Here is a 20190-nt window from a genome sequence, read left to right on the forward strand (position 1 = left end):
GTTACGAAACAAGAGACCATGCAAATATCGTAGATCCAAACCAAAAACGATGGGGTTCAGGGCCAAATCTACATGTACAATATCCCTACGCTTCTGTTCACGTATCCTCTATGATCATACACCGCTAGGTGAATGAATTTGTTTGAAATTACTCGTCTAATCTTAATCTTCACTGTATAGGCGTAACTTCTCAGTAAAAACCCCAAATATTAAGGTAGAGCCAAAAAACGTATTAAGATAGATACTATAGCCTGACTAGATCTCGCTCAACATTTGGTCTTCTGGCTTCTGTATATCCGCCAAAACCGCTTTCTCTGTTCTCGTCGACAGCATTTATTGTGAAAAACGGGGCTAGGGCTGAGAACAGTATACTAAGGAAATCGGGTTGTGTTGTCGTAGAATTTGTCAAATTGATAGTAAAAATATTTGTTCGAATTGACATCCGGCTGTTCCTATGCCATAACCGGATCACAAGATAGGCAGGCAGGCAGGCAGGCAGGCCTATTAATATTGAAATAAGGGAACGAAGTGTTGTGATTCTTCTTTAGCATCCAGAGGAAAATTCCAGAAAAAAGAATTCTGTTCGCCATAGCCGATGAGCTTGTGGGACATCATCGCTTTGGTTAGCGGTGCTGCTATGATCGTGCCAAATTCTGTCTGCTTGTCTTTATCACATTTTATATCTGCGTGCAGACATAGATGCCCACAAAGCCCATTCAAAACTCTATACGCACCCTACAGAACAGAGCTGGTGAAATTGTCTCGTGCTAGCTGTTAGTGCGTACTCGATCACTGGATTCACTATAAATGCCACGAAAATTATCACATTTACAACAGTTCTAGTAAATTTCTAAGAGGCAATTTGTAGGTCTGCTTTTTCTGTCTCAGTCGGTTTTCATTTCAAGGATGCTCACACGGTAGTATACGATTTATACGATTTTTCAAAGAAAACAACATATGACTAGTATATACATAGACCTAGGCAAGACGGCCGTGGCCTGAATACAAAGCAAAAATGTCGAAGTGAAACGACGCGATCCATACAAACATCAGATGCTACACTTGGTCGTCAAAGTTCAATGTCAAAATGGAATAAAATATACCGCGAGGATTCTTCGAAGCGAAATGATACGGAAAAGTTCGGATGACGCAAATAACGGCGGTTTCCCAAGATGTACTTTGGTTAGTTTTTTGGCCATTGCATATGGAACGACAGAGCTTACTATAACACAATCATGATGCCAATTGGCCACCTCTGTAGGTCGGTGCGTTGCTGAGGCTCACTTACTTCACACTGAAAAAAAGCTTCACGACGTGTCATTTTGCAATCAACTAATCCAGTCTTAAAGTACCCTACTTTATACATTTAATTACCGCGTTAAATCAGCCCAAAGTTAAGAAGGTGCCATTTACTTGATTGTAAAAATTACGCAAACCCACACTATAAGAAAATGTCTATTAAAAAAGATGTTCAAAACCAGAGTTTATTATTAGACAGTGAATCTCAAGAATGCTCTTTTTTTTAAGAAACTGTCCGCTACGAGCAATTCACGGAGACGATAATAGGAGGTAACTGTGTAATACTTTTTAAAAAAATTTCCTGCTTATTCTTCTTACGTATGCAGTATCAATCATCTCAGTGGGCTTCACATGACATATTGCAGCGGGTAAAAAGCATTGGGCTGTTTCATTAGACTTCCAGACACGTATCGATTTGACTCTATGATTACACTGCAGTCCACGTCATTTTTCCAGCAAAAATTCTAAAATTACAATCAGGACAACAAACAAACGTTAACTCGGGCGCGGCCAACATATAAAAGAGCTAGGCGTTAGCCGATACATTATCAATATCTGGCCAACGGCCTAGTTTTTCACGAGGGCTGATAGACGCTAGATAGTAAGAGCACCACATGGTTCCCCTCTATTTCGACGGTGCCATAATATACCCATCTGATTTCGACACATGCGCGACTCACTTGCGAAGGGCAATTGCTGCCACTGATTTTATTGAGCTGCACTTAGAAGCAAGAAAATTCATTTTCCAAACCGAGAAAGCTGTCTGTTTAGGCCACAAGATCACGGCCGCCGGAATTTTCTTGAATCCTAGCAAGATCTGGGCAGCAAAAACCGTGCTTACCTTAGCGTCGGCTAGGGAGTTGAAGGGCTTCCTGGGGTTAGTTTTCTATCACCGGTGATTTGTACGATCTTTTTTTGCAAATTGCTCTTCTCCGCGGTGAATACGAAACGCTTCATTTGGAACGACAGAACCTGTCGGCTGTTGCAATCCTAGCTCAAAAGAGTACTGCCCTGTGTCCCTTTTGGCAGGATCTGGAGACGAGATTACAAACGGACCGCTGTCTAGGTTGGTCTGGATCGAATACAGGGCTCGAGTGGGTTGTTGTATACGCCAGCCGCCGTTTGATTGACGCCAAAACTCGACTAAGCGCCTAGCGATACTGTGGGCCGTTGACAAATTCCAACCGTATTTGTGTAAGTGACACCTCTAGGTTGTTATTGACTGCATTAGATTAAATTACTTAAAGGAGAAAGCGAACCTGTGCCATAGTTAAGGCGCTGGGCTCTAACCTTCAGACGCTTTGTCGCGTCCGACCGTACCACTGGTACATAGCAGCGTCCTCGAGTTAGATAACGTTCAGTGAACTTAGAAAGGAAGCCCCTGCTCGTACAATACAATTAAACACACAGCTTTGCATCCCAGCGTGCATGCTTAAATATAGCGTGGTCTACCTAGTTTAAAGGTAAGCAGGACTATTCCACGTTCTTTAGACTCAATGGATAAAAGTAATCACCGTATGCCACTTGGGAGACTGGCAAAATGTTTTGAAGAGCGCTTCGTTATCCGGTCCGAGAAATGTTAGTGCAATGTGAGGTCTCCCAGCAACGGAAACGACGTTCAGAAAAGCGCGACGTGCCCCACATGGCGCCGCCGCCGAAGCGTTACTCCGAGAAGGTATCGTTAGACTTCATAGTCCCTCTTAAAGTTCCAAGTATTGATCGATCATTGTGTCCATTCTGTCTAGCGTATGCCGGCTCAGAAAGCGACGCCGAGTGCCACGATTCGAGCGCTGGAAGTTGCCCAGGGCTGCTTCGGGGGTCTTGGCGCCGTCGTGACGGCCAACGCGACTTTACTACCTCACACGAAATTACATCAGACACATCAAAATGGTTGTCGGAGACTTACGATGGACCGGGCTGGTCGAGTGCACGATTTGAACGGGTGACGGAAAGGTTGGTTTAAATAATTGTGGAAAGACAGCAGCAGTTCCAGGAAGCGTTTTCGCTGAATACATACTTGAACGAGAGTCTGTGGAGAATGCCTTTGTAATTGCTTGTTGGCTACTGGGCCGTACTGTCTAAACAGTACTGCGGCTGTGGAAACTCCAGCAGGCGGGGTGTCTAGAAGTACGCACTGGTAAATGAGAAATCGACAACGGCATGTGAAGGAGCGATTCCCCCGAGGGACTTCGAGAATGGTAAAGATGCTTGTAAAGGTTAAACGGCCGACGAAAGGACTCTTCAAGAAGTTAGAGTCACCCTACCGCGGACCATTTACTACCGTGAACTAGGTCACCTATCGGGACCTAGGAACTAGGACCTATCGGGTTGCCATGGCAAGCAGCTGCACGTGAAAAGGTCTATGGGATATGCCGGAAAACATATTTCGGTAGCGCGGCCAAATGTAAAGGCTGTCTAGCCTGTAACGAGGCCTAGTCCATGTCTATGCCATCGCCGTGAGTCGTTCTATTGTAATTTGCGTCAGCTTAAGATAATGTATACTATATTTCTGTATTGTACTTTAATGGTAGAGCGGCCCAGAATACCCTATTTCATTATTGATGTAAGAGCTATACATAAAGGCCAAAATAGTTTAGTCTGCCAAGATGACGTCAAATAAACACTCCTAAAAACAGTCATGAATATAATTGAATCAATTGCTGAGCCACAGTTAATGACATTTCACAAAATCTTTTAAATCGTACTAAATACCGAATTTTATCCAAGGCTGAAATTTCCACAACCTAACCTCGTCATTAGGTCCGAATCCGAACAAGGTACAAATGCAGGATGCGTTAACGATGAGGTTAGTTAATAACGATTAGAATTATTGTACCTTACGGTCGTTTTCGTTCGCTGCACTTGAACTTACATTAAGTTTGAACTAGGATATTACACTGATGCTTCTTTGGGCCCGTCTTAGGCCCACTAATACTTACCTTTTATGCGCATGTCCTGCTTCTTCATATCGAGTCCCGCTCTGCACACCATTCGTTTTACTTACGACCTCATACTCATGAAGCTCAAAATCATATTTTAAGGCCAACAGATTTGAGAACAAACTGGCTCATGTTAAATATTATTATTATAAGATTCTTGGCCTTTTTCTAAAGCAAGATGTACTTTTTTTTTCAAAACTACTTGGTGCTTTGTCGTCATACCAAGTTATTCAGTCAATCATGATGGAACCTTTATCAGGTCAAGCCTCAAAATATCTCGGCTTAACATTCAGACAAAAATTGGACTTAAGAGGGATTACTTTAAGTTACGTTTAAGCCGCTACATTTGCTACGTCTTCGACCCAATGATTTGCAACTTATGCCGTATAAATTAAACTACGTGTAGCCTGGAGGGACTGGATTTTCTCTAGGTAATGAATCAACGATGCCATCTGCAGTGCCTCTAAACTATAGAGACGCGCTTGCACGCCAGGCTTTCAACCGAGTATAGCCTACAGTCACATGCGGTCAGGGCCTGTAGTCTGCAATGCAAATGGATGAATTGCCCGTCAGCCAAACCGCTTCTGATCTCCATCGTCGCTTGCTCTCTAAAACTGTTCACAGAGGTACAAAGTTCAATCAGTCAAATGCAGAAACTATTACATATAATGAACTCTCCAAATTATAAATATGATTACATCTGTGTTGCATACTGTGTTGTTTACTATTCGTTGTCGTCTGCATTCAGAAGTCTAAAATATTCCGCTCAGAATTATGTCGAATAATAACAATAATTATTACTATAATTATATTACTTATTATAGTAGTTATATAGTCTTTTGCTAGCTCTAGAATAGAGTTTAAATGAAGCGGATCGAAAATCAACAGTTAGTGGTTGTTCTCGATTGAACTATCTAGGAAATGTATCGGATGTATTTTTCTGGGTAATCTGCAAATGATTTTGTCTTTACAAGAATCCGCAGCGTAATTAACCATAAACCGGATAATAACGATATCAAGAATAGATAATTAGTGATTTTTCGCTTAGCTTTATTATCTAGTCGAGTGACTATAGACAGGATGTTTGGGTTATTAAAAGCGTGTGGAAACAGCTACCGAGCGTTGAACTAAGGACACTCTGTTCTACGATCATTGATCGACGTAGCAGTACTATTATTATTATTACTGATATTATTAATTCGTATCGAATAATTTAGTAATTAGGTAAGCGAATTCTGCCCTACATACCTACAGCTTGTTAGCGGACACAAAATGGCGCTAGATAGCGTTCGACCAATCCGTTATTTTAGATGTATCCTTTTAAATGGTTACGAAGAATATTGTTAGATGAAAAAAAAGGCGTGTATTTTAAATTAGCAGTCGTCATTCGGGAAAAAAAATCACGCGATAACAATGTCTAGTGTGAATGACGCAAATCAGGAGTGTTGCTCCCTGAGCGTACTCAACGTTCTCATCTACTTAGACATACGTTTAGCACAATACGATAATCTTATTTATGGTGATATTTACGCAGAGGTATGACGTAACGCGTTAGACAAACTGCTCGTTACGATGGCATGTAACACACGACCCAACGTGCCCAAAAGGAACGTTATGACTGTAGACCATGGGGCTAAACGTACGGCTGATTCTTTTGACTTTGCACCTGGTTATTATTGAAAGCGGGTCACCCGGAACTCGGACGCTGCTAAACAAAAAGCTCGCTCATTTTCACTTGACGCCTTTTTAAATTTGCGCTGAAATACAGCTAAAGACCGAGGTCGTCGCGGCACCGAGAAGATGTTAAAATAGCATCGCAATCATCTTTATATGTCCCATATAAGGAAACGTCCAAACAAATGGATAGCGTTGAACAGCTGGTTACAAAAGAGGCAACTGAGGTAATGTACGAGTGCAAAAGGTGATGGGAAACTTCGGTTCAAATTCTCATAGTGTGTTTAGTGAAGCGAATGAAGTTAATGTAACGAAGACGTTAAAGGTAAAGGATATGTTCACACAATCTTTCATGCTAATGTAGCACAAATGCTACACCGAAAGGAGAAAGGCGTGCACTCATACGCGGATCGGTAAGATCAGAACTAAACTTAGAGATTTTAGACGTCATGGATGTTTAAAGCGTCGTCTATGCAAAGATCGATAATGGAATTTTCAACTTTTTTTAGGTCGATTTCGTTGTAACCCACTACCAGGATAGAGAACAAGTTCAATAAGAACATTATCATTATTATTATCGGTGCCTGGCTCCCAGTAGTGGAAAACGTGTTAAATTATCAGATTCGCTCAGAATGAACAAATATTATACGTACTATGCTTACGCATTGCAAATACCCCAATAAAAAAAAAGAGAAGTCTTTTAGTTGGCTTAGACAAAAACATACTTTTATAAGGAAATAGGAAACGCTATACGAAAAACAGTAGGATCTGTTAGATAGAAGGGGATCAGAATACGCAGCTATCTAGTACTTATTATCGTTTATTATCGATGTTAGGCATATAGCATGTTAGGAAGTAGCAATAACCACCATATCCCATTGCAGTAGAGCGGCCATCATTAGCGCTAAGTCTGCCGCAAATACGATGCGAGCATCCTTAGTGGTTATTTTTATAGTAATATCCAAATGATTTAGAGAATTTCTTGTGGATATTAACCGTTGGCTTCTCTTTTGCCCCGAGATCGGCGGGTCAAAACGCTTTTATTCATCTAACCAGGCTTGGGCATCAGACATCAGTGTTTCAATTTAAATCAGCGTATGACCAACATTGTCTGAATTATTACGCAAGCTCTCAGTGAGAGAGGTCTGTAGCTGCTCGTCGCGTTCGTTCACGGCTGCAACTATAGCCAGCATCTTTATTCTTCCGAGCTTACTTTTCTTCCTTCCCCGTAACCGTTAAGATAGCACTTTTTGTCTTAGTTTTGGCGTCTTGCCCAACAATGTATCAAAACCTCACGACCTTTCCCTCTTATGCGGCGCTAACAAAGCACAGATCTAGGACAACGAGACTTTTTCCAACGCTTCTGCCATAGCTTTTTTATTACTGCCCCAAATGCCCCTTTTCTTACAACAGCCTCATTGTTAGTCCTTTTGGAAGTTTGTGTTCTAAGGACCCGGTCACCGTTTCTCTGATTTCGGTTCCGCCATCCCGCTGCGACGGTCAAAAGCTGCTTCTGGCTGGGTAACCCGATCTTTACTCGACCACTTTCCAAAAGTAGAAAGATGTCGACATTTAGCGAGACTCGTCATTCTATGTCGCCTTTTGTTCCCGCTAAGAACCCATTCGTTCCGGGGGCTTTTATCCGTTTGGCGAAAGAACCGTGCGCCACTGCTGTAATTCACAGGCCGCTGCTGATTATTCCATTGTTGTATCTCGTTGGCCCTCACTGTTTTAGCAGCCAACAGTCCGCAATGAGGCATCTATAGCGAGGAGGATGTCGTTGAGACGGTGATGCTAATGTCAATTCTCGTGCCCTCTAAAGACTTTTGATATGAGTGCCGCTTTCTATAGTGTCGGAAAACCACGGCAATTAATCAATGTTCATTGCTCCTCTCCGAATATCCATAAGTTTATACGAGGAAAATATGGTTCAGATAGGACACCTAGCATTAGGCACGAGCGGTAATGAAGAAAAACCTACGGCCGTCTAGATGATAACCGAACTGTAGCCTGTGACCGACTTACCAGAAGTGAATGAAATCTCCATGTTCGACAAATCGCATCCTCATGCATTCGTACAAATAATTAGACATTTTGTTAGTATAACTTTTAATGCGCGAAGAAATAGTTAAACATTTCTCATGTTCGAGCGCACGTGTTTTCTTTTAGCGAAAAATGATACCCTTCGTTTTATGAAAACTCCAACACACGTCTAATATCATTCTCCAGGATCCTTCCTTAACTCATAAAAAAAAAAAACAGAAAGCGCTTCAATGAATGTATGGACTCTATCTGACACAGACCAGAACTGGCTTGTGTTGGCTACGCGGCCAAAAGCAGAACCCCACTTCGGTCACCGTCGCAACCACAAACGTTGGGCAAGTCAGGCGTTTCTCTTTAGTTACGTTATTGTCATGTCCTGCCGTTAGATACAGATAGGGCAATGCTCACAAGCTCCCCCTCCTCAACTGTCGTGGTTTCACAAGAAGGTTCCATTTAGCCTTTGAGGAGGTTGAGGCGAAGTGGAGCACGTATATACCAAAGGAGCTCTTAGGGCCACTTAAGGACAGTGGTCGAGTTCTTGGGTGCCGGCTGTCATAGGGCATAGAAGTGATCCAGAAGTGTGTTCATTCAATGGCTGAAAAGTTCGCCAGCGAAAGCTGTTTTATGATCGGCCGTTCATAAAAAGCTGAGAAAACAATCATGAAATCTCTTCTTTTGTCTTCTGATTGTCCTTAAAATACAATGATGAAACAAGGACGATTTGTGTGACTTCTTAGCGAGTTCGCCGGCTTAAATAAATTAACCGCAAAGCTAAGCAATAAATGCATACCTTGAGATATTTAATGCATCCATAAAATACTTAACCGTTATTTTCAATGACAATAATTACACATATTGCTTTCTATATTTTGATATATATTTCTATATTTCATAATTATATATATATATATATCTTAAAGTATATTAATTGAGCTTACCTTTATACTAACTCCTATATTCGTTTGCGATCTTAGTCAAAGGCATATTGCAGCACACTAAGTATAGTACCGCATCGTCATCCCAGCATCTCTTCCGGCTTCACATTCATGCTATGTGCTACCCAAATAACAATGGGTTTCACATTTGAATGGATGTAGTTTCAAAGATATCGACTACATGAAAGGTTTCGAAGCTGTCAGAAACGTCACCCCTATGTTTGTTAAGATCTAGACTCACTCCTGTTACCAAATCATATTCCACTGTGTTAACTCAGACCACAACTCAAAGCTCTCAGAAATAAAGTATTATTTCTGTAGAGACGACAGTCACTGTGAAGTCTTCATTCTTCATCATGCTTAAAAGTGAATTTGAATTGCAACACATTGGCCAAACTGCTGTTCCTCTCATTTGTCAACTTGTAGAATGCCTAACAAGTAAGCTAGGTTATCATTTAGGTAATAATTGGTTGGAAAAGAAAAGGATAAAGCCGATTATGAACTAAAATTGGCCCTCTAAGTGAAACGGTGATCTAATGTGCGATTCAAAATTTCTCCTAGTATCAGCATTTGGGTCGACCCAGCCGATTCCTCTTCTTAAATCAACAGTTAATAGTTACTTTGCAACACTAGATCTCAATAGTTAATCAATATATATATAGGCTAAATCGAACGAATTGCCCGTCTATGCCGGCGATACATGCCGTAAAGACATAGGAGGATCGATGGCATCGAAACTTTTTTGTGTGACGAGACAAACATTTGTTTGCGTTTGTTACTAGCATCCATAGCGACTGTTCTACGGAGGAGGGGAGAATATTTTTAACTTTAGCAGAATGCGTAGACTACGCTTCAAAACTGGTCACAAATACTACATCGAACCGACACCGATGCCCGGCATTTTATAATTTGTTTACAAAAAATCTGTAAATAAATAATGGATGGGCTGTTGAAGTCTTGAAGTCGGAATATGGCGAAGCGTCTTGTTTTAGCTTGTGTCGAAGTCAGCTGCAAATTGAACCAACCGGGATTCCGTATAATAGAATTCACTCAGATTGGCTAATTAGAGCGGGCTATCCGATAATTCTCAACCTAAATCCACTATATTATTTTATGCAATATTAACTGGTGGTGCACCAGAGAACGAATAGGTGAAAACCTATAGCCCTTGCAAGCGATAATCTGAACTCAATCTTATATCGGCTATAATTTAGGGCCACCTGAATTGCTACTACTTCGATAGAAGAAAATATAAGGCAAAAAACACCCTTACCGAAATTACTGAGTTTCGAATTATTTCAAAGATGTCTACTTCACAAAGGAAAGTTACCTATCATACGGACTTCAAATTGTTAATTTACAGTATACTGAATTGAAGAGATTTAATCTAAAAACACTAGTTCACAATTGCACGAATGAATGGACTTCAACGGGAACTTCGGAACAAATCGATTTTCGGAACTCGACTCTATAATAACATTGGTGCTATCTAGAAAACGGTATCGTGGCATATTAAAACAGTAGCTTCTTGGTTTTATTCATGGGCATATAAAACGAGCTCATGCAATCTTCAATTCCGTAAATCTCTCGCTTTACAAATATCCAGCCATCTGACAGCTAACAGAAAATGAAAGAATCGGGCCTTCGTCATTGATGTAGATACGCTAACAACAATTCAGAAACACAGGATATTATTACGTACGGTCCGGTAATAACCCGTTTGCGAGAAGCACATCTTCTAATTGATGATTTAATTGAGTTATTATCAGTTTGTTGAATATTTACTAAATACTAAATTCAACAATAAAGGTATAGTAACGAGCGGCTTAAAATACGTACTTGAATGATATTTTTAACTGCTATGCAGGACTGATCGAACAGTAAACCCGGCAGAGCCAAAGTTCAAGAATCGTAAGAAGTAAGGATCTGTCATTGACATAGCACCGAACTGACTTATATCAGCTATGCTATCTCAGATAACGAACCATTTTGAGGGTGCAGTGATCGGCCTCAAAGCGGAGCGAATGAAAAAAAACAGAGACACACAAATAGCTTTGAGCTACTCGATTTAGGTCGTTGCAGTAGTTCGTTATCACGAAAATGCTACAATCAAGAACGTCATGCGAGGTCCCAAGTGGCGTCCTCCGAGTTTTCATGGATGGCATTTGAAAATTTAACTTGTCTCTTATCTACTAAACGAATATTGGGTCGCATCGACTGTAGAATGACCCAAACAGCGACAGGGTCTGACAGCAGCTTACAATCCAATTGTATCAAGGTGACTCGCTGTTGGGACGTGTTCTTACAAAATTCGTGCTTCAAATATGTATTTTAATGATATGTACATACAAGTTGACGCCAGGTTATAGGTGGCTAAGTAGCAGATGCCATTTCCACTAATGATCTATTTGATACGTTGTTCTATGTTTCAGTTGTAGCAACCAATGGAACATACAATCCTTTCAGTTTCAGCCTTACCCATGAAATGACGACCGCGGCTATCCGGTCCGGTATCCAATACGAACCAAGACGCTTCTTACGATTGACAGGTAAGCACGTTACCTACTAGGCTGTTACGGGGACGACCGCTACTAAAGACTATTTCTTGCCCTCAAAAAATAATAAGTATTACGCAAAAAGTGCATACGTTATCATCTAGCTAGTCTATTTTTCGCTCCATACTATTATATCAAATTCAAAAGGAAAATGGTCGCCATAATATTTTCGTACATTATATTTATTGACTAGCTTAAAATGAGTTTTTATATTTGATCATTAGCCCCGTCTACTGTAGGTCATAACTGTAACGTAGTGTCGATAATGAGGATTTCTGCTTTATTGGTGCCATGCTTTGATGGTTGGCATAGGCTCACGTCTTCGATTAATTATAAACAAAACACAGTAATAACAGCAGAAAGTCATGGTAACGTCGTTGCAAAATTCGATCGATTTTTCTACATTCGTTTCGAAACATACGGAGCTCATCATTGACTTTGAGCGATAGAACAAATATGAATCCATAGAGTGCAACAACAGATTTACTGCGTAAGCAAATTTCTTTATTTCGAAATTATCTAGACGCTGTATGAAGCGACGCGTCATTATATCGAAATTTATCGCCGTTCGGACACGAAGCTACGTAGCTCAATCAATCCTTGCTGACATACGTTATTAATTAAAGATCTGTTATTGACTGGACGTTTATTGAAAGCGAAAAATACTTCTCCATGTTTAGCTTTCTTTTCATAAAAGCAATATAACAATTGGCCCGTGTTTTTGGTTCTACCTAGTAGAGTCTGGCGAATAACCGGAACTGACATAGACGGCGTTTTTGCTAATCACCTCTTGTTGTCCTTTATGGGCCTTTTTGAAGACTACCAATCTCATACGATGGATCCGTTTTAAGAGGACAAACCCTTATTCTATGAATGTTTAATTAAATCGATTTCTTGCAACGCATAAGTGGCCTGTCCATATGTGGGCGTAAAAAGTAAACATTAGAAATGCCTTCCTTATTTTATCTATGTACACAATTACAACCAGTTCATGGAAAAATCTCCCTTCCTGATGTGTCCCTAGTTTTTTTCCTCTTCACTGAATGGCAGTTGAAGTGACTACGATTTCATGGCAATCTTTTTAGGACTTTTTAAGACAATTTCTCGGGTAGTCACTCTGAAACTGGTAACCCAAGTACGCCATATAGCACTGATCGAAATACGCATACCGCTTACGCACTTAAAATCGTATTCGATTTCGTCCCACCTTGCTCTGCACCGGCTGTGAAACCCGATAACAGTCAAATTTCAGAGGAACGCAAGTGTATACGAGGAAGATAACCCGTCATTACCATGAAGACCTATATAACACATGTACTAATCATCACGTTATTCTTCGTCCGGTCTTAAGATAGTAGTAGCATAATACTACTTTAGGCTGCTAGTTATTTAACTAAGCGGTGATGCAGTTATAGCCGAGCTCACACAGAAGAAAGTACTTACAGAATTCCTAGTTGAGTCCAGCCGACGAGACACTTGGCTCGCTAATGTCTCACGCAACCCATTTATATCGCCCGCTGCCCACAGGGAAATAGGGGCATGCGAGATGTATGTGCTTAAGGCCAGACAAGACACTGTGTTAACGACCGCCAAAGGCAGTGAGATTAACAGCGGCATACGTCAAAAACAGTATCACTTTTACGACCGCGCGACATCCTGCCCCCAGGCATAGATAAGAGTCACAAATCTGTAATAAGAGAAAAAAAAACATTGCGGCCCAACTTGCGTTGTACTACTAGCGTGTCAATTGCCAGCATAATTAGAACACTTATATTACATAACGATTCTAGCAAAAAACACATTAATGAGTTCAGGTGTTATATATAGAAGCGCCAAGGGAGGTAATCGGGCCGTGCGGTGGGGCGAGAATTAACCACTAACGATAAAATGTTGAATGAGCGAGAAACAAGCGAGCTAAGCGGGGGTCGAGCCCACACATATTGAGGAATGGCGTCTATGGAATGGGTCAACAGAACACGTAATGTAATAGTGGCTCGAATCTGTTTTGCGATTAGCATGCCTGCACCACTCAATCAATAGTGGACGGTTCAAAGTAACAGGTTTCGGCGGGACTATTGTTTTATTGCATAGTATATACATAAGAATTATATATTTGTCACGATATAAAACACGACAATAATACTGCAATTTATGTTGCAGACGTTAAATGTGCACATTTTCGAGCAGCCTCACAGCCGGGCTTATATTTCGTTCATTTTTCTACTGGGGTCTTAGGTCGTAGTGACCTTTGTGTTATAGAGCGCCGCAGACTTATCATTATGGTATATATATAGATATATATAACAGTAAATTAAAAAGCACAACGTCCTGATCGTCATTACATGAAAACATATTTCTTTGAGCATCGGCTGCAAGTATTGGTCCTGCTTCCTATTCTGTCGGTCAGCCAAGGCTTGTATGTCTCACAAAATAAGGGGAATAATACAGTGAGCATTGTGCACTTCTTAAAAAAGAACAAAAAAAGGTACGTCGACTCAATTCTGGCATAATTTATCACCGAAGCGTCAATTTTTCTTGTGAAATATGCGTTCGTCATATGCCTAGAGCTTTGACCGGAAAGAAAAACCGCTTTGTGTTGGAATATCACGATTTCGTGCTAGCACCTACGCAGTGAAAAGGTTCCGTGGACAATTTTGATCTATTCGTAAATATAGCCTATCCTGCCAAGTCGAGCTACAATCGATCCAAATCGAATTCGTGATCAGCTGTCTTTAAAGCTGATCACGAATTCGATACGAACTTGAAGCGTACTTAATTTTGCAAACATATGTTCGCAAAATTAAGTAGGCTTCAAGTATAGTTCTTTCTTTGTCAATAACCAACCTTGCAATTTTGGTCTTCGTTACTTCACTTCTGGCACGTAGCAAAAGACACGTGCACAAATCGTGAGATCTGTTTGCTTCCTACACCAATGTTTTTTTTTTGTTTAATCTAAACTAAATGCATGTCTTTTTATCAGTCGATATGCAGTTTGAAAATGGCACAGACCGATACTTACACACGTATTCAGATCAGCTAAGGAAAAACCAAAATAGAACCTGTGTTCCTAAAATAGGCTGCACATTTCGATCCAAACGGCCTAGCGGGTCTGTGGACCTGCTACCCTACCGTTCGCCAAAAACGTTTTCAGAACGCTCGATATAGTAGCTATCGTATTGCTACGGATGGACACCAGTTAGAAAAATGCAATTGTACAGCTTGTTTCCTACGACACCAGCTCCGACTGATAACAGTTTAATATAACGGTGCCGCGAGAAAGAATCGCCAGAAAGCAATTCAAGGCTCTGGTTTGCAAGGCACAAGAACATGATGAGTTAGATAGCCGAAGCATTGGGCCGCAATTTGGCCTCTGTAGGTATCCTTCAGAGTAACGCGGTAGAGTCAAATCAATTATAGAATTCGCCGGCTTACATGCCTAGCCCTTTAGCTAGCCCTTTTTAATAATGTTGACGAACATCATATCTATGTAATTGAATTTGTATAAATATATATGAATGATGTGAAAGTAAATGCGAGACCACTATTGGGCATTAGCTATCGTGTTGTATATGCCGATAATGGAACTTGAACAAAGGTCTCTCGACTTTGTGCATTAAGGTACGCTTTTTTTAGATAGTATTCCGGCAGTGACATCTTGTAGATGGCAAATCGTCGTTTTCTGGCAACACGGCTTACTACATACTGCCAACAAGAGCGGTAACCTTAAAAACTGGCTAAGAAAAATATGAACAGTCTTTTTAGCTTTCTATTTTGGTTATTATTTCTTTTAGTTATGCCTTAGTAAGCATATTATAAATGTGGGGTGTCGAACAAGTATAAATGGACCTGGCAGAGACACACTAGATCTGCGGCGTGAGTTATTTTTGATGAAATAAGATTACTCTAATCACAGGAATCAGGTCGTTTTACTAGAAATCTAAGTGCAAGGACTCTGCTGTGATTCCAAGTATTTTCAATTTTGAGTATACAACGGAACCCCGACGCGTATTGTTCGTAGAAGCGATTAATGTTTGAGAAGGCAAACTAAAAAGCGTGTACACGCGGATTAAAATAAGGATCGTAGGAAGCTCATTTTTCTCTAACCAGACAAAGAGCATTCGGGTTCATAACGCGATTCGGTATAAAATTTATTAGGTCCTCGTTTCTATTATCCTCACGTCGACCCACTTCGGCAGTCCCCGGCTGGCCTATGACCGTCATATTCCAGTTTGAGATCTGCTACTAGGTATAACAGACGTGTTCGCGACCAACGCGAACAACCGATGCTCCAAAAAAATTTTCCATAAATTTTGTTAGAGCCCTTCTTGCTTCCTATTTTATTTCGATTTAGCCCAGGCACCCGCACGTTAACTGCCCGATTCATTGATTATTCGATGCCCACCGTTCAAGAGACTGGAATCAAAATGGGCCAAAGTAGGACGACAAGCGGGTAGTTTTTCTCCGTCCTTAAGAATGAATCGATATGCTGTGCGAGCGAAGCAGATCAATGGGCCTCCGTTGGTCGGGTTATCGTTTTCACATCCAACGGTTCCGCTCAACTTTGACCGCTGGTCGGGCCTTACACACTAGTCGGATCATATCAATACAATCATAACCGCAACTGCAAAATATCGATGAATATTGCCTCTGGCTTAAAATGAGAGCAGATGAATAGGAAAGTTGCTCAGTTTGCTACTAGGCTACTTTCCACCGTCATGTTTTTTACGCCCCAAAAGAAATTGTCAGCGCTTCGAACTAACTCGTGGAATGTTTCGTTTATTTGAACCCATATCTAGCCCACATTTTTACATAACCAAAGTGAATAGTAGAGTGCATATTTTTTTTAGACATCGGCCATTTTGCGTTTGTCATCCAATTCATGCTCGCCCGATTTTATTTTTCTACTTTGATCCTTCTTTTTTGGCTTTTGAGTGCGTGCCTGACTTTGTCTGTCGGTAGATTACGATTTAGTGGGGCGCAAGCAGTACACGACGGAAGATTTTTGTCCCTAATAATTCAAACTGTTCTTTGGTCGGTCGTCATGGATTTCATTCTTCACAAGTATCACGAGTTACAAACAACGGTAAATATGTTTCCTTCTTTTCCATTTTAGATAATGGGTCTAGGTGCGTTGACAAGTTTCCTATGGCTGATCGCATACAGATTAGTTTCAGCGGATAATCTATTTAGGCAATCCTAATGTAAATTGTAAGAACCATGTTAAATCTATAGTTAAAATACGAAGCTTACTTTGGTTTGGAAAAGCTAACTGAGACAGTACAGCTTAGCCGTTAGGTGGGCACATTGATATAGAGTGGCAAAAAGTAGTGAAGGGCGGACAACTTATACTAGGTAATTGAATGGAACGCAGATTTGGCCCAGGAAGCTAATTAAGAGCCGTGGCATTTGTTAAGTAAGATCATCTAGTGCAGTCATGGGTTTAGCCATGGGTAAATGAATACAAACATCTGTTTAATCTTTTGCTTATGAGCGTTTAATTAGTGGAAACGTCGAAGCTAATCGGCGCACAGAGCCTGTAATACCGGGCACGAACTTCAAAGCCTAAAATCTTCACATCAGCCCATTATGCAGTAAACTTCTGATCGCTTAAAGGATTTACTCAGATCGGTTTCTATCAAACCAAAAAAATTTAAGCTTCTAGAGGGTAAGTTTTGTCTCGTAAAAACGTACTCTTTTTATGAAATAAACTCTTTTTGTAGCTGAGAATGCTCTTGGCTGTATAAATCTGGAATCAGTCAAAAAGCTGAATTTGTCATCTGATCATTATATGTAAAATACTATAGTCGTGCTGATTATAAGTAATAAGCTGAGAATTCTGAATCGACAGCTGAATTTAATAATAAAATCTTATCTTGCTTACGCCTGTTAATCTTCAGAGCAGAGAGTCAATGTTAATACTCCTAGCAGATTGACTGCGGGTGGTCAATGAGTCGTTAGTTAGTTTCTCGTTTTTTCTTTATTGTTACGTAGATGCGTACCAATTTGCTATTGATGGTACCAAATATATGAAGTAAACAATATAAGGCGAGAAATTTGTAACCAATCCTAAGGATAAAGGAGTAAATCTGTCTGTTGGAGAGAGATCAAGTGTCTGGCCAAACGTTCCGAAAGCAACTCCAGACTGCAGCCAGCCACTTGTGCACTGAACCATGGGCATCGCTGTCGATAGCAAGACGCACCTGCTTTGTCCTCTTCTTGTCCTACGTTGTCCGTGATCGGAGCGAAGCGCATTGGGGACGTTTTGTGGGAGAGAATTGCACGCTTGGCCCCATCTAAGAGCCATCGTGTAACGATGCATATACCGATATACCATGAGCTGCATATATATATGCTGTGCGTCGCATAACCGCATCACGGTCTCGTGCACAAGCACGGTCGCGATACGTAAATACGCCGATATTTTTATTTCTCTAGTAACAACAGCCGCAAAAGTGGGGCCAACAGAATGTAACATAAAAAAGCACCAAGCTAAAGACCAATACTACAATAAATTGATCTGAAATAAAGCGCCACCTGAAAGAATAGGGCATATAAAAGGACACTATACGTCCTGCTCGTTTCTGAAAACTTGGCTTATTTCTAATGCCAGAACTAGCTAGTCTAAATCTAAACACCTGCATGCGATTACAGGAAGCTGATTTGCAGCTTTTTATGTAGACCGCTTAACAGAAATACTTTATAGTCTCAAATTTTTTGAAGAAAAAAAGCCCGGGCCCCCCGGATCCCAGGTATCCGGTCCAACACAACTATGGAGGCAAATCTAAGGTGTTTTTTGTGTAGCCATTTTAAAAACGAATGTAATTTTAAAGACGTCTCAGATACTCACCTCTATTCTATATGCGCACCCTTGGTCATGTATTAGTTAATTTTTGTCAGGTAGTCAGAAGAGCCGATCGATAAAAAGTGAGGACCGCTTACTGCCCCACTATCAGGTTGATCATGTTATGCTTGATCTAAAATCCAGTACTTAGCTTTCATACATATGAAAAATTTATTCTTATTAAAAAGGCTACGTATTTAATAAGCCTAATGTTAACACATCGTTAATTCGGTCATTTTTATAGAAATCTCGTTTTCAGGATTAAAATGTAATATATAACGTTGTGTGTGAGTATACTACATAATATCTATAATTGTGTGCCTTAAAACTAGTATCAGTCAGTCCGCCGATTGTGACCGAATAAAGGTGATAAATTGGATCTGCATGGATATTATACGACCCCAAACTGAATTCATTAAGGTGACAAGTAATATCTTTACCTATAGCCATTTCGAAAGCTACGGTATTAGCTCTAATTATAGGCGACACAGTTCCGCTTCTTGGTGATTTTTCAGTGCTCTCATATGCAAAGAGGATCCGCTATATCAATCGAATCTTGGTTATCATGGCTCATGTGCATTAGAACAATCACTTTATCCAATAAACCGTAACTGTATAATTAACTATTAGTGCCATAAAGAGATTAGCACGCTCACCATCAATGCGTTTTTGCCACTAGAAGGCAGTTGATGGAGCGGACCTGGCTCTGCATCATACCAGGAAAAAGGTAGTGTTTATTCCTAAAATGCGCTCGAAGGTTTACCAGCCGCGATATAATCGCTTGACGTGCATTAACACACGAGTCCAGCGAAAGTAAACGAACTACCTTAACCGACTTTCCCTTTCTGATAAACCTCTCAGGCAGCAGCTACCCTGTCAGCGGGGGTCTGTAGCGTTTACTGACTGCACCGTCTGGTATGGGAGGAGAAATCTGCAGTAAGCTAGAAGCCGTTCAACGGGAACCTCAAAGAGGCTTGTGGAAATTAATGCAGAACGCATGCTATATGTGGTGACTAACATTGCAAATACGAGAGAGGCGTTCTACTGGTTTTAAGGCTAACGAAAGCGTACGCCTGCTGCGTAAAGCAGCGTGAATCCTAAAAGTTCTTTTTACAGGAAGGGCCCTAGACCTCATGCGAGAACGTTTTGAGGTTACTAGACGTAATCCTTCGCGGGAAACCAACTTGCGCGTGCGATTATCAAACCACTGGCGTTCATTGTTTGCGATGCAGATTGCCTAATTGGGGCAATCCTGGATCCTAGGTTGATCAAGAAATAAGACCCGCATTTTTTTCATATATTCCTATTATCCTTCTGTTCTCTTTTGCTCATATAATTTTACTTGACAACCTAAGGTAGCTTCTGTCTCCTCTACAAGCATCACTGTTCAGTAGTCAACGAGGGTAGCTGAAAACGGTTCTGTCGCGTTGGTATGACACATTTGCTCCTTTCCTAAATCCACAAGGAAATACTATAACACCTCACTGACAATGCCAGTCATAATACTATTAAATTTATTGAAAAAGCGCCGAGAAGACAGCCAACGATTGAACGAGCCTACAGCAGGATCTGCTTAGGCGCTCGTAGGATGCACCATAAGCAGCTCACTTATTTGGAGTATATTGGAACGTCTGCGAGAGAATCCTTAATGATTTCGATCGAATAGTTTTGCTTGATTCGGCCAATAAGTGTATAGGAAGCAAAAACACAAGCAAATCAATAGAAAGAGCAATTAGTGCTTGTAAGAGGCATTTTCATTGAGATAGCCAGACTCAACAATTGCATTACCAGTTAACACATAACAGCCATGCTTAAATTCAGAGACATTTTGATTTGGAGAATCAGTTTCAAAATCGGGCGCCTTGTATTTAGCTCTGGCTTGCGCTTTTGTCTTTTTTACGTAT

At 40.7% G+C, this 20190-nt stretch overlaps 1 protein-coding gene and 1 long non-coding RNA gene across 2 annotated transcripts in view; one reads left to right on the plus strand and one right to left on the minus strand.

The window, feature by feature from the left end:
* LOC111243500 (uncharacterized) overlaps nt 1–20190 on the minus strand; it is a 100356-nt gene that overhangs the window by 22788 nt on the left and 57378 nt on the right. The window contains exons 6-7 of the mRNA XM_086992458.1: nt 12889–13132; nt 4239–4852 (exon numbers count right to left, since the gene is read on the minus strand). The gene's annotated coding sequence lies outside the window, so the exon portion shown is untranslated. The remainder of the gene's footprint in view (nt 1–4238; nt 4853–12888; nt 13133–20190) is intronic.
* Nucleotides 10785–12941, plus strand: LOC111243501 (uncharacterized). Its single transcript, XR_002670504.2, has 3 exons — nt 10785–11168; nt 11323–11439; nt 12531–12941. It is a non-coding gene; the product is annotated as an uncharacterized LOC111243501 (long non-coding RNA).

The sequence above is a fragment of the Varroa destructor genome, unplaced genomic scaffold (genome assembly GCF_002443255.2).
Source record: "Varroa destructor unplaced genomic scaffold, Vdes_3.0 BEIS01000001.1, whole genome shotgun sequence".
Classification (NCBI taxonomy): domain Eukaryota; kingdom Metazoa; phylum Arthropoda; class Arachnida; order Mesostigmata; family Varroidae; genus Varroa; species Varroa destructor.